General features: G+C 39.7%; 1 long non-coding RNA gene across 1 annotated transcript; it reads left to right on the top strand.

Moving 5' to 3' along the window:
• The first annotated feature begins 458 nt into the window (after positions 1-458).
• Positions 459-1134, top strand: LOC109592069 (uncharacterized). Its single transcript, XR_002190146.1, has 3 exons — positions 459-601; positions 649-804; positions 914-1134. It is a non-coding gene; the product is annotated as an uncharacterized LOC109592069 (long non-coding RNA).
• Positions 1135-1867: the final 733 nt, after the last annotated feature.

Here is a 1867-nt window from a genome sequence, read left to right as displayed (position 1 = left end):
TGTATAGACCAGTTGGTGCTAAGTATATAGCTAGAGCGGTTGCAGTGACGTCACTTTTTGACGTCATAATTACTTTTGTATGGCAAAAATTAATGAGCCTCATTCGTTTTCGTTTACAGCAGTAAAGTTGCTTCTTCCACAGCTTCTTTCATACAGCACAAGGCAGAAAAGGAGTACAATTATAGCAGTAGTAAGCAGAAAAGTAGCGATAGCAATAATTATAGGAGTAACAAGACAAGACTGTGTTCACTTCAGCCGCTTCACTGGTTCTCTATCCGAGTACTTTTTGCTTCCTTTGCACCCCTGGATCTAGGCAAATGAAAAAGCAGCATGAATTAGCCATGCTCATAGTTAAGGAAGCCTGCCAGAAGAGTTTATAGTGCTGTACAAGTGAATGGCAAAGTAGCCATTTTGCCATACGGAAGTAATGGACCTTGTGCATCGATCGTTCTAATTAACGCGCACCTCTCAACTGGAGTAAGATGGCGGATCTTTTGGTGAACAGGCAGGCTGAACATTTTCTTCTTTTATCAAGTCATCCTTACTTTAGGAGCCACTTTGAGCTCTCTTTTTGTTTCATCACACTCTTTTTATTTCTCCTGTAAGCTCTTTGGTTGTTGCTTTGGCTTTTTAAGCAGTTTTTCATAGGCCTATTCTCACCCTTTGGCAATTCCCGTTTTGGTAAATTTTGCTTCCAGGAGCCAGGGCGCTTGCCCCTCCATTGCTATGAAGACAGAAGTGTATTCACCTGAGTCCTATAACTAATGTCTATCATCAGAGTTAGTCTCAGTTCATCAGGACAAGGTACGGTGGAATTACTCACTCAGTTGTCCTGTTGCAGCTGGAGTGTTGATGATATGGCCATAGTCGTATATCTATGATATGGCCATCTTTTCTCATCTTAAAACTATAGGATTGGTCTTCGTTCACATCTAAGAATCACTCCGAGGATCATAAGTGTGCTGTAATAGCTGTGCATCAAGTAACTAGCTCTTAATAGTGACGTCTAGTATGAAGTAAAACGCTACCATCATTGCATGATTTTTAATGTTAATATAAATGTTAATTACAACAGTTGTCTTTGTTAACGGCCAGACAGTTTAAAATTATCGTGTATGTATTATGTATAATACTGTTATCTGTAAATACATAAAGCATCATGTATACAAATGTAATGTAGTGATAAAAACAATAATAGCTGTAGCAACAACGCCAATTATGTTTTTCATAATTATGAATATCAAATAAAACTGTCAAGAGAGGATAGAAATGGTGACAAGCCACAAATGAGTCCTAAATGGGATGATTCCTCTCTGCAAGTACTGGATAGCGACACAGACTTTAATATGACATGAAATGCTCCTACAGTACAACCAGTGAATTTACAGATAAAGAATGAGAGCCAGAGAGTTCTTGCACCCCTCAACTATCCATAAAGGGACCAGATAAAAGCGGGAGACAGAGCGGGAGCAGGAGCGGGAGTTGACGGATAAAAGCGGGAGACGGAGCGGGAGTTAATACGCCTATACTGACAAGAAGTGGGAGTTGACGGAGACCAGCAAACAACCTGAGCCTGCATGTATTGTAAATATTAAAGTTGCAGTAGTGCTTAAGCCTTAATGTTGCAGAGGTATTGAAAGAAATTATCCAAAGAGTGCATGGTACTTGTAAAAAAGGAACTAGAAATGATAGAAGCGGTGTGTTCCAGGCTCTGCATTCCAAACTGAAGCATTCCAGGCTGATCAACTGTATCCATGAATTTTGTCTCCAGGCCTTAGGAATATGCTGTACATCTGGAGATAGGATCTAATGAAAAATGATACAAATTTCTTTCTGTGTCAGCTGAAGGACAAAACTTTGAGTCACA

This window comes from Amphimedon queenslandica, unplaced genomic scaffold (assembly GCF_000090795.2).
Source record: "Amphimedon queenslandica unplaced genomic scaffold, v1.1 AMPQUscaffold_6397_Cont21644, whole genome shotgun sequence".
Classification (NCBI taxonomy): domain Eukaryota; kingdom Metazoa; phylum Porifera; class Demospongiae; order Haplosclerida; family Niphatidae; genus Amphimedon; species Amphimedon queenslandica.
The sequence above is the reverse complement of the archived record's forward strand: the minus strand, read 5'-3'. Positions and strand labels throughout refer to the sequence as shown.